The 12863-nt window shown below is 40.6% G+C and overlaps 1 long non-coding RNA gene across 1 annotated transcript; it reads left to right on the top strand.

The window, feature by feature from the left end:
- The first annotated feature begins 6927 nt into the window (after window positions 1-6927).
- On the top strand, window positions 6928-12641 carry LOC129021969 (uncharacterized). Its single transcript, XR_008496182.1, has 3 exons — window positions 6928-7499; window positions 11344-11788; window positions 12512-12641. It is a non-coding gene; the product is annotated as an uncharacterized LOC129021969 (long non-coding RNA).
- The last annotated feature ends 222 nt before the right edge of the window (window positions 12642-12863 follow it).

The following is a 12863-nucleotide window of genomic DNA, read 5'->3' as shown; positions in this document are numbered from 1 at the left end:
ATTTTGTGTTTCCCTATTTAAGTAATCGATTTTTCCTTTTGCTTTTAGTATTTTTCAATATTTTAGAATACTGACTTTTCTGAGAACACTTAAAATATATTTTTTAGTTTTTACATTTACATTTTAAAATTATTTTAACATTTCCAACATTGACTTAGTTTGCATTTTTATGGATGTAAAATAGAAATATATAAAATATATACACATTTTGAATAAATCACATTTTATGTTATAATTGTTCAGGTCATTATTGCCAATAGAACAAAATTCTGTGAAAATCTTGATTATAGTAACATAGTGATTTTGCTGAGAACTCAAAGGAATAAATAAATTTTATGGAATAAATACAAAATAATTTGTAAATAATATGCATCTTTATTTTATGACTAACCCAGTATGTCTGTTTACTAATAGCACATCCAGAACCATGCAATAATAATTACATTTGGCCACCTTTTATATTTTGATGTCTTTCAGTCATATAAATATCATAACTTTACACATTTTCTTTCTTTCTTTCTTTCTTTTTTTTTTTTTTTTTTTGAGACGGAGTCTCGCTCTGTCACCAGGCTGGAGTACAGTGGCACAATCTCAGCTCACTGCAACCTCCGCCTTCCGGGTTCAAGAGGTTCTCCTGCCTCAGCCTCCTAAGTAGCTGGGACTACAGGCGCCCACTACCCCGCTCTGCTATTTTTTTTTTTTTGTATTTTTAGTACAGATGGGGTTTCACCATGTTTGCCAGGATGGTCTCAATCTCCTAACCTCGTGATCCAACTGCCTCGGCCTCCCAAAGTGTTGGGATTTCAGATGTGAGCCACTGTGCCCGGCCTACACATTTTCTTTTTGAAGGTGTTTCTGTCAAAGTAGGAGGATAGAAAATGTTTGATTTCACAGCTTGCTGGCTTGATATATAGCTTTTAAATATGTAGTCATTGGTATGAGGGTCACTATCTGTACCCATGCCCTGGCCCTGCATCAGCAGGGTCTGGACTGTAAGGATAATTTTACGGACAAAGACATTGGCCATTGGTGATCAACTCAACTTACCTGCTTCAGATCCCATGGTAGGTAACCCTGGCAGACGAGGATCCAAACAGGGCAGAGCTCAAGCTCTTCACCACCTGAAACCTGCCTCTCATGGGCCGTGAGGTGATTGCTATCTGGAGGTTCTTCACCTGCTCCCTAACGCCTATGAAAACATCTGTCTCCTTCAAAAATGTTCCCAAGGCTTCCCTGTAATAGGAACTCTGGATTTAGAGGAAACCATACAGAGAAGAAACCCTGGGGATGGGGCTGAGGCTGGGGAATGTCCCTGACACTCCTAAACCACAGCTTCTCTCTTATCTTTATGAATGTTAGAGTCCTGTCTCAAACAGCTGTTGAGAAAATACAAAAGAACAACAAAAGAAAGCCCTCAATATCAACCTTGATGTGGAAAAAATAATCTTTCATCAAAAGGCAAGAACAAATATAGTCTCTCCTTCCCCTCGCCACACGGAGAACTTTTGCCATCTGCGTTCTCCCAGTGCCATCTCTCCTGACCATCCACGTGGAAAAAAGGAAGCAGTTTGGGACCCCATCTCCATTCCCACCTGCTTCTTCCCCTAGTTTCTTCTCCTGACAGCCCTGGCAATAGCAATCGCTGTCAGGCTGTAATTTAAAGCAAACCAGTGCAAACTTGAACCAACTTTACCTGGGTGATTGATGGGTCGAACTGGATTTTTTTTTCTATTTACATGAGATTTCTGCAAGTAGGTATTATGATCTCAACACATCTAATATTATTCCTTAATCAACTCAACAGCAAATGTTTTGCATCTAGCTTTATAATAAAAGGTATCAATTAGGAGCTGTTGATGTTTTCAGAGGCAATATCTAATTACAGTCACTCACTATAGGCTATCTTGTTTAAAAATTTGAGCAGAATGAGTAAGTATTCTTGACAAGTTCAATGCATTATTAAAGGTGTAATTACTCAGTTACTGCACATGTAATCCTGAGTTAATTGTGTGACTTCAAAATTCATCACTTTTATGTTTATTGAACTTTGATAAGTTCTCCCATACCTGATTTATCCCAATGATACATTATTCCCCTTCTTATTTCAAACTAAATATTTCAGACCAATTGGTTAGAAAGTGAACAGACTTGGGAACACTCTAGACGCAGAACTGACAACAATGGTTATTTTCTAGTGGGAGGGCTAACTGTGGTCTAAAATGACCACTCATAGGGGAACCCAATATGAAAATACAGACGTGGGAGAAAGCTGGCCCAAGGACATTTTCAGGTAGCCACAAAGTCAGTCGTGCTTCATTAACAAAAAGTTTGTGCACAAGTCCTTTGCCACATATTTCTAATCCATTGCATTAGTGTACTATTGATTATCTAACAAAGTTGAGGCCAATGTGTCGCAGGTGGGGCTTTGCTTCTTGTAACTAAAATAGAGAGAATCCAAATGTTGAAATACCATAAAGACCCCAGTCTTGATGCACACAAACCTTGAGAAAGGTCACTCCAAACAACTTGCAGATACATGCCAAGTGAGGAATACAGCACAGCAGAAGAAGCTGGGAGGTCAGGCATGGTCATACACTACCTTCCCCCAGCATAGGGAACCTTCTGTCCTTCTTCCATGTTTGAGATAGGAAAAAAACAAAGTGTAAGCAATAGGAAAAAACAAACTGTTTTTCCTATCCTCACACACCCAATGCAGCACAGAACACTTCACCCCTTGTCACCAAAATGTGTGTAGATATTTCCCTACACACCACACAGTTCTCTGACAGACACCAGTTGGGTTCCCCACAGTTCAATTCAGTTTGGGCACTGTCTACCTGGAGATAGCATCAGATCTCACAGATTGAGACCTCAGTCCCCAAGACTGCCCTCACTTCACATGCTAGTCTCTTTAGCCACAGGTTATGGCCTTTGCTTCTGACCAACCAAAAAACTGGGCATTCCCATAACCCCTTTTGGGGTTCAATTAATTTGTTAGAGTGGCTCAGAGAACTCAAGGAAACATTTTACTTGTATTGATTCATGTATTATAAAGGCTATTACAAAGGATACAGATGAACAGCCAAGTGGAAAAGGTATATAGGATGAAGCATGGGAGAAGGGATGTGGAGCTTCCATGCCCTCCCTAGGCATGCCACCCTCCAGGAACTTCCACATGCTCAGCAATTTGGGAGCTCTCTGAACTCTGTCTTTTGGGGTTCCTATGGAAGCTTCATTATGTAGGCATGATTAATTACATCACTGACCATTGATGATCAACTCAAATTTTAGCCCCTTTATCCTTCCCAGAGGTCAGGAGTGAGCCTGAAAGTTTCAATGCTCTAATCACATGACTGGTTCCCTGGCAACCAACCCCATCCTGAGCTATCCAGGAACCCAACAAAGTCACCCCATTAGAACAAAAGATGCTTCTGTCACCCAAGGAACTTAGGAGCTCTGTATCAGATGTTCTACAACTCAGGAAATTACAAAGGCCTTAGGAGCTCTGTTTCAGAAACTGGTGTCAAAGACCAAACATTAGAAGACAAGATTCCCCTAGCACCTATATCCACAAGGGTTTTAGCAGCTTTGTCTCAGCAACTGGAGGTAGAGACCAAATAGATATTTCTTGTTATATCACAATATCACATTCTTCTCTCTTTGACTGTCATCACACCTCCAGGCAGCATTTCATCTGAGAGTCCCTTCTGTGTTTGACAGCAGAATCATGTACCTCAGCATCTCTGAGCCTGAGTTTGAACACTTTAAAATGAGGTTAAGCATCTCCACCTTGTCAGCTTTTGAGAGTCCTCGCGATGTGGAGGCTTTACAAATGTTGCTAGTAAATAAAAAAAATCTTCATCAGACTATGGGCAGCTCATGCCCTTCAGGTCCTCAGAGGCTGATGACAGCCTCACTTTCCCATCCCCTCCCCTGAACATTCTGCCATTTGTTCCAGAGCACAGCAAGTGGTTCAGGGGTGGGAAGCAGTCTCTAAAATAGCATGCAGTCTCTGCCTCCTGTGATTCCTGTCCTTGTACAGTCCCCTGCTTTGAGTATAATTGAACCTCAAGACTCGCTTCTAACAAATAGAAGTGATGGGATGTCGTGTCTGAGATTAGGTCCATGTGACAAAGAACTGATGTCTGTGGCCAACAGCTGGTGAGGAGCTGAAATCTGCCATTGGTCGTGTGAGAGAGCTCAGGAGTGGATTCTGCCCAGTCAAGACTTGAGATGAGACCACAGCCCAAGACCTGGCATGACTGCAACCTCATAAGACACCTTGAGGCAGAGGCTCTCAATTAAGCTGCACTCAGATAGCTTCCAAACAGAAATTGTGAGATAATAAATATCTCTTAAGACACTATGCTATGATGTAATTCATTACACAGCAATTGATAACTAATACAAAGGTCCATCCAAGGGGCATGTTTCTGAAGCCACCTTGATTTATCTATGGAGACATTATTGCACAGTGCTGAAGAAAATGGCATTTCATGTCTGATATGAGTTTAAAGCCAAGTACCAACACCCTAATTGTTGTGTGGCATTAAAAGTTGACTCTGTGGGTCTTCATCTTCTACTTCACAAACAGAGATATTAGTTCTTACCTCATTGTGTTGTTGTAAGCATTGAACTAGGCAATATCTGCAAAATCACTTACTTGGGTAGCTATCATCATGTTTTTCTTAATTAAGTGGTAGCTATTATTTGTTATCCTCACCTCCCAGTCTTTATAAGACATCCAGGGCTCTTTCACAGCTCTTGATCTACCATGGCAATTATATTTGATATCCTTTGGACGAATCTAAAGCTCTTTTCACTTTTCTACTTGATATTTAACTATCTTCTATTTTATTTCCAAGTGTGTGACTCATGGTACAAACTAATTTGTATTCATGTATTTCTGGGCATGAACACGTGATAATCAATCTGATACCTTCAAACAGGTCTTGTAGAGACAATTTTTCCAAAATAATAAGACAGAATTATTATCCTTGAATGTGATCTTACTCTAGTGGGAAAGACAGACACACAAACACAAATTTGCAGCATAAAATAATGAAGACTGTTAAAATGCTGGCATGAGTTTTTCTTGGTGCAGAGAGGCAAGATCCACAAAATTTGGGTCTCAAAGAATAGGTATTTCCCAAAGCAAATGGGAGAAAGGGTTTCCAGGCAGCCTTCTCAATGGGCAAAAGTAAGCTGATGGAAAAAGGCATAGCATTCTTGGGTAAGGACTATAGTATCACTGTGTCTGCATCATAAAGAGGTCTTACAGGAGAGAGAAGGAAAGGACATAGACCAGAGGAGTAGACTGGGGTTGCATTGTGAAAAATAGACATTGCAGCTCCTTCCAATGGTCTCAGTTTCAACTTACAGAAAACAGGAGAAACTGAAGTTTTAAAATAGATATTAGCATGGCCTAATTTCTCCAAATATTATCCTATCAATTTCTCAGGGGATCTCTTGATAGAGGGCTTGTTGAATTGGGGTTTGCTGTTCAGTTGAGATAGATAGATGATAGATAAGATGATAGATAGATAGATGATAGATAGATAGATAGATAGATAGATAGATGACAGACAAATAGATAGACACTTGTTTGAGGGGGATAATGGAGGAATCTGTGGCCTTGAAATATTAATTTCCTCAAATCCAGCTTCCCTAAACACAATCCTAAGCTTTTCTAAGCAGTTCTGTTAACAGCTCCTGCATTAAATATATCATGGTCCGCCTCCCTGTGAGGAGCACCCTAGTTCTACCCATTTCAGCAACTCCAAGCAAGGCTATGCCATTCACAGGTTTGAAGACACCTCTCACATCTCTGAACTTTCATTTCTCAAAACAAAAAGCTCTCAGTGCTTTCAATTCTCCCTCCAATGCTGTAGTTTCTGGGTGAGTCATCATTCTGGTCACCACTCCTGGAGTGTCAAAGTACCAATGTGATGCCCATAACTAGATGGAATTCATATTTGTCCCAGCAAATGCTGGGGACCATGGCTCAGCATTTCCTGGGAGTCCCAATGCTATAGGCAATAGTAGATCCTTAAGACAAATAAGCAGCCCTAAAAAATATGCTATTTTAAATTTGTTGCAAGAAGAGAGACCAACGGGTTATAGTCTCCTTTATTTATCTTACTTCTAAGCATTGTTTCTCATCATCTTTTGGTTGTACAGCTTTGGCCCACATCCTGAGTGGATTCATCAGCCAGGCTGTTGCTTTCCTCAGCTCTCTCAGACACTCAGAAGTCAGCGTGTGTGGTGCTGCTGAGCCTGGGTGCTGAAGACATCTTATCTACCAAGGGAAACCCAGAAAGGCAAAAGTGCAGTCATTACCCAGGCTGTGAGGCTACTGCAGCGATAAATCCCACTTTATTTCCATTCGGAGGAAAAATCTTCAATTAAATAAGAATTGATTTTCTAATGATTTTTTTTTTTTCTCCTGCTGGCCATTGGTGGAACGCTTGAACCAGCTCCAGCTCTGCCTCATAGGGGGAGAGTAATTAAGTTGCTGCTGCTGACAAAAGGGTTGGCCTCAAGTATGGAAACAACTTAATTCATTTACTTTGGGCAAAACAGAGGGCAGTACCCATCCTGGAAGGGGAAATAGCTAATTAGCAGAAGCCAAAAATGTCAGTGCTGGGCCATTGGTTTGCATATATGGAGCTCTGCAGGTGCTAAACGTGCTCTTGAGACCTGATGGTGGTGGCAGTTCCCTTTTTGTCTGTGCCACTCAAATACTACCAGGGCCAAGTAAGACAAGTGATGTGGAGACAAAGGGGGCATGGCAAACCAAGAGCATGGAAAGAAAAATACTAAAATGTGAGTCGTCCTGAGCCACTCCCCAGTCCTGCTTGCTGAAGGAGAATGCCCTTTGTGACATAGGCAACCACCAAACCTGGCTTTTTGATGTTTATGATGATCAACAGATAGAAAGGAGAACTGAAGGAGAAGTCTAGAGAGGCCAGCTACACCTACATTAGAAAGAGCAGAACAGATCATGGGTCACAGGATTAAGGCTAGATGGGGTTTGAGATGTGGGAAGACTTGAGGTCATTTTGAGTTTTGAGAAAAGGAGAGATATGAAGAGGCATAAAACGTGTTTACTGGACCCAGCTACTTTGCAGTGATTAGTGGGACCTTCAGAACATAAATAGATCCTAAAGAGTGAATGCTTGTACCCCTTCCAAAATTTATAGGCTGAAGCCTTTATTTCTAATATGGCTGTATGTAAAGACAGACCCACTAATGAAGTAATTAAGGTTAAATGAAGTCATAAGAGAGAGGCCCTAATCCTGTAAGATTAGTGTCCTTGTAAGAAGAGACTCCAGAGAACTCACTTTCTCAATCTCTCCCTCCCTTTCCTCGCATACAAACCAAGGGAAAATCATATGAGAACATAGCAAGAAGGTAGCTGTCTGCAAGCCAGGAAGAGAGGCCTCAGCAGGAAATGAATCAGCAAGAACCTTGATCTTGGACTTCTAGCCTCCAGAATTGTGAGAAAATTAATTTCTGTTGTATAAGCCACTCAGTCTATAGTATTTTCTTATGGCAGCCAAAACTGGCTAAGACAGTGGACAGAAAAGAATTTGTGAGTCATGTAACGTTGTTCCCATTGGCATTTGGGGGCAACTGTAGAACAGATTTCAATTGGTTGGTAATTATTTCTGGATATCAGACATATTTTTCTTTTCTACTTTGAAATATTGTGTCTGTTTTGTTTTCTGGATGTGTCACCATTCTGAGACAAATCACCAATCAGCAGAGCTTTGTGTGGGGTCTGTTTTCAAAAACAAGCCACCATGAGCAGTTCCTGACTTGTAGCGCTTCCCAGGGACTCAGTCTATGTCTTAAACACTTCTTTCTTGTTCCCATGTCTCCTTCAGTCTTCAGGCAGACTAGCCAAGTTTTCTCTTTCTTGGGTCAGTGTGCTTTTTCCCCAGCTCATTCTCTGACTTTCTACCCAAAGAGTCACTTAAATTTTTTTTTTTTTCTTAAGGGACCTAGGGTTGTATCCTCTAGAATAGCGCTATTAGTAGTAACCAGAGATGCAGCATTGAATAAGCCACTCCCTTCTAGACAGAACTACTCATCCTCAATCTCAAGATAAGTGCCACATCTTCCAACAGGCCTTCCCTGACCCCCTCTGTCTAAATTAGGTCAATCTCTCACCACCACAATTCTATTCTCTCTCATGGAGCTCATGTTCTTGTCCTTCATAAAAAAGAATCATCACCAGTTGTAATTATATTCTTATTTGTGGATTTATTTATGAAATAGCCCTCTTCTCCACTAGAGTTTGTGAATGCAAAGTCATGATTATTTTGTACACCACTGAATATTCAACAACTGGCAAAGTGTCTGGCATAGATAGAGATAGGTAGGTAGATAGAGAGAAATAGAGATAGAGAGATAGATAATACATACATACATACATACATAGAGATGAAGTGAGAGGTCGAGAGATAGAGATAGAGACAGACAGAGTGGGGAAGAGAGAGAGAGAGAGAAATGTTAAACCAAAACATTTGTTGGATGAGTAAAAGAAAGAAACATAATCCTTTCCCTCCTGAAGCTTACAGTCTATTCTATCATGGAATGCAGACATGTCAACAGATCTTTATCTTTCATTAATAATCAAAATAGAAAATATAAAATAAACATAAGGTGCCATGGAAGAATATCTTCAATCAAATCCAGCAAAATACCTGTTCTCTATGCTAGGTGCACAGGTGTCTTGACTCATTGCTGCCACACATTGGCCACTTTCATCTAATTCAGAGGACTCAAGGAAACCACACACCCACTAGCTGTTCCCTCAGAAGCCCCTGAATTACCAACAAAAAGCTGGTTCGTCCCTGCTACTGAGAAATAATTTGTCATGTTTCATCCCCTAAATGAAAGATGCCAGACTGAATGCCCGTCTGAGAAAGGGACAGAGCATCAGATCTAACAAAGAACCCCAGCACTCAAAAAGTTTACCACTAAAATGGAGTGACAAGGAAAGCAGGGGAAGAAAATTACTACTGGAAGTACTGCTACTATCACCACTGCTCCTGGGAGGAATCACCACAGCAGCTGTTCATCAAGTGCTTCCCGCAGCCAATCACTAGGTTAAACGCACCTGACACGCTACATCACAGCAGCTTGCTAACAATAGCTGCTGTGATTCTCACTTAACAATAAAAGTACGGCTCAGCGAGGCCAAGGAGCTTTTTCAAAATCTTGTCACTAATAAATCTCGGAGTTCAGGCTTGAACCCAAGTCAGCCTGACCCTAACGCCTTGGTCTTCACCTGAGTGCTTGCTATGTGCCAGGCATTGTCAACAGTACTTTATATTAATTGTGTCACTTAACTGTTAAACAGCCCTATCAGTTCTCCATCAATAGTCCCGGAAGGGAATGGGGCCTTGGAAAGATTAGTGAACTGGACCCCTGACATGATCTCTTCCTTCCAATACTTCCAATAAACTACTGTTTAGTTTGGAGAAGCAAGACTAGTGGATGTTGAAGAATTGGCAGAATAAACACTTGCATAGATGGAAGGTGAACAGAGGATGTGTGTGATACAGGACTTTAAAGAATGCTGACATCTTTGTGGCTGAAATTAATTGGAAATTTTAAAGTATTCATTTCATTTACCTCTGATTCTAAAGTAATATAGATTTCTGATGTAAAATTTGCAAAAATAAAATTATAAAGAATAAAATGAAAATAGCTCATGATTCTACACACAGAATAGCTAATAATTCTTCATTTTGGTGGATTTCCTTTTAGTATATATTATTTGAGTGCGTGTGTGCATGCACGTGTGTGCATGTCTATTTTTGCATATTTGAGATAATGAGCTATGTAGACATTTCTTTTTGTTTGTTTTTACATAGATGTTTCTATTCCATTTTTTGTCTTATATTAAATCTGGACTAATTTTCCTGCTATCAAAAATTCCTAGAGACTAGTATGCTAATAACTGAATCAAATTTTGCCTCTTACATATATTTATTTAATCATTCTCCTTTTGTGAGAGAGTTAGTCTGTTTTCAAATGTTCACTAGTATAAACATAGTTTAGAATACCTATCCATAGATGGACTTATCATAAAAGTTGTGTAATCATTTTTCAGGTTCTTGAAAAATGTCAAGTTGATTTGTCAGATGTTTTACTCACTGATAATATGTGCTTTATCCATGTCAGTGCACTTTTGCCATAAATTATTATTGTTATCACTATTATTATTTTACTTTGCCAATCTGATATGTATAAAAAAGAATCTACTGTTTTAACTTGCATTATTTTCCTTTGTCTAATTATATTTTATCTGCAGTAGAATGTTTGTTAATGTTCTCTGTTCAGTTTTTAATTACACTTTAATGTTTTCTTATGGGTATCTATAAAAGATGAGATACTTGCCTTGTATGAACAACTGTGTGAACAGTTACCCAGTTTGCAGTTTTCCACTTGACTTTGCTTATCCATTGTCACTCTGGTAATCTTTTTCTTTCTTTCTTTCTTTCAGAAATTCTTTTTGTTGTTGTTTTTTGAGACAGAGTTTCGCTCTTGTCGCCCAGGCTGGGGTGCAATGTCACGATCTCAGCTCACTGCAACCTCTGCCTCCCAGGTTCAAGCAATTCTCCTGCTTCAGCCTCCCGAGTAGCTGGGATTACAGGCACGTGCCACCATGCCCAGCTAATTTTTATATTTTTAGTAGAGATGGGGTTTCACTATGTTGGCCAGGCTGGTCTCGAACTCCTGACCGCAGGTGATTCACCCACCTCAGCCTCCAAAGTGCTGGGTTTTAGAAATTCTATTTCTTTTTAAGTACTTCTAAAACATTTATGGGCTGGGGATGGTGACCCACACACCTGTAATCCCAGCACTTTGGGAGGCCAAGGTGGGAGGATTGCTTGAGGCCAGGAGTTAAAAGCCAACCTGGGCAACACGGTGAGACTGTCTCTACAAAAACTAACAAACAAAAATAGCCAGGCATGGTGGTACACACCTGAGGTGGGGGATCGTTTGAGCCTAGGAGTTGGAGGCTGCAGCGAGTCATGATCATGCCACAGCGTGGGTGACAGAGCAAGACCCTGTCTCTAAGTAAAATAAGATATAAAAAAGTTTTATCTATATTTTATTAGCAACTTTTGTGTTTTTATTTTAAAATATAATATTTTAATATGCCTGGAATTTATTTAGATGTACGATGTGATGAAATAGTTTAGTTGTATTTTAATATTATATTATTACTTGATTTTATTTAATAATCTCTCTATCTAAATTAATTCAAGATTTGCCCGAGGACAATTTATGAATACACCTTTCTTCTATTCTCTCCTATTACAGAAATCCATCCTGGAATTTGGCACATGTATGGGATATGGATAGAAAATAAGAGCAAAGAGGAATTCAAGATAATGAAGCAATATAAACAAAAGTTGAAAAGAGAAAATGAGCATGCAGTGCCTAGAGATGCCAAGGAATCCAGATCACCGAGGTCGGATAGATGTGTCTTCCCAGAATTTGATGAGGGTAACCAGGTAGAGCCAGATGGTAGAGATCCTTGAATACCAGGCAATGGAGTTCATCTCTCCACCTGTAAGCATTAAGGAGCCATGGGAGATTTTGCAAAGGGAATGACCAAAAAGAAAATGGCATTTAGGAAATGAGTTTGCCAGAAGTACCTGGGAGAAATGGGGACTAGGCACTGAGAATGTAATTCATAGCACAGCAGAGCAGATACTAAAAGATCGTTTTGGAAGCAGAAGGGCTGGTATCCAGCTTTTCTGAGGTAAGAGAGAGAAATGGCGAGGGCAAGAGGTAGGGAGTGGGAACAGATGAAAGAATTGTGACACCAGGTTCCAGCCAGAGTGCTGGGCATTTGGTCATCCTCTGGGCCAGGCTAAATAAGACCAATGACTCTGTGACAGTGCTCCCTCCAGGACAATGGACTGTTCAGGGGACACATTGTGCCCACTTATACCCATGGCTGCTTAGGCCTCCTGCACTCACAGTCGGAGACCGGGGGTCCATCCTCACTGCTTCTTCAGTTTTGTTTTGTTTTTTTTTTCTGGCTGTTGGGTCTGTCCACTCACAAGTGCATGGTGTCCCCTAGAACCACCCTGACTCCTGCAGGCCCCAGCCTGACCAATGTGGAGAAACCCCGTCTCTACTAAAAATACAAAAATTAGCCACCGGGCATGGTGGCACATGCCTGTAATCCCAGCTACTCAGGAGGCTGAGGCAGGATAATCGCTTCAACCTGGGAGGCAGAGGTTGCAGGGAGCCAAGATGGCACCATTGCGCTCCAGCCTGGGCAACAAGAGTGAGACTCCATCTCAAAAATAAATAAATAAATAAATAAATAACTATGAATTAAATTTCTCCCAAAGTTAGCCTGGCCCAAGCCCTGGAATGACCAAAGGCAGTTTGGAGGTTAAAAGCAAGATGGGGGTTGGTTGGATCGAGTCTCTTTCACAGTCATAATTTTCTCACTGTTACAATTTTTGCAAAGGTTGTTTCACTGTGGGTAACTGCTAAGGCCTTCACCCTTGATGCCAGAGGTGCTGAAACACATTGCCATATGGCGAAAGAAGTGCCCTATTGGCCCAACCACATTGAATAAACATCTACCTCAAACCTTTCCACATGTGATACCTCACTTTTTAGCAGGGCTTCAGAATAGAAGGCTCACCTCTTTCTCTCTTCTTTACCTTAGAACTTAGCACAGGGCCTTGCAGTACTGGGGAAAAGAAAAAATGAATGGTTTGTAGAGGTAAATGAACCCTTGTTGATTGAGTGACTAACTGGCCTGGCATATGCTTGGTCCCCTGTGGTACACATAAGTGTTTATAACATATAAATAA

This window comes from Pongo pygmaeus, chromosome 21, assembly GCF_028885625.2.
Source record: "Pongo pygmaeus isolate AG05252 chromosome 21, NHGRI_mPonPyg2-v2.0_pri, whole genome shotgun sequence".
Classification (NCBI taxonomy): domain Eukaryota; kingdom Metazoa; phylum Chordata; class Mammalia; order Primates; family Hominidae; genus Pongo; species Pongo pygmaeus.
Note: the sequence above shows the minus strand (reverse complement) of the source record. Positions and strands in the feature narration are given on the sequence as shown.